Here is a 382-nt window from a genome sequence, read left to right on the forward strand (position 1 = left end):
TGACATATTATACAAATGTCTAATCTGTCATTTGATGCCTTTTGGAAAATTTTCCATCTTTGCTTGGCCTCGAAGGCTTAGATTAGATTCAACTTTGTCATTACGCAGGTACAGGTACAAGGCAACAAAATGCAGTTTGAGTCTAACCAAAAGTGCGATAGCAGTCAGTGCAGAATACTGTTGTGGGTTGGGGTTTTTGTTTGGGGTTATTTTCCCGTTTGGCCTTCCCTGTGTTTTCGTCCCGGTTTTCTCCCTAGTCTGGTGTCATAGATTCTGTCTTATGTTTCCCTGTGTGTTTGTTATGCTTCTGCTTTATTTCGGTAGTCAGCTTCCTGTCTTGTCTTGTCTTGTCTTGTCTAGCTTTACTTTGTTTGTCTGATTG

General features: G+C 40.8%; 1 protein-coding gene across 1 annotated transcript in view; it reads right to left on the reverse strand.

Annotated features, from left to right (window-relative positions):
* The window catches only part of LOC116670158 (sodium-dependent lysophosphatidylcholine symporter 1-B), a 223,924-nt gene that overhangs the window by 54,926 nt on the left and 168,616 nt on the right, over window positions 1–382 (reverse strand). The window lies entirely within an intron of this gene.

Source organism: Etheostoma spectabile, chromosome 20, assembly GCF_008692095.1.
Source record: "Etheostoma spectabile isolate EspeVRDwgs_2016 chromosome 20, UIUC_Espe_1.0, whole genome shotgun sequence".
Taxonomy (NCBI): Eukaryota; Metazoa; Chordata; class Actinopteri; order Perciformes; family Percidae; genus Etheostoma; species Etheostoma spectabile.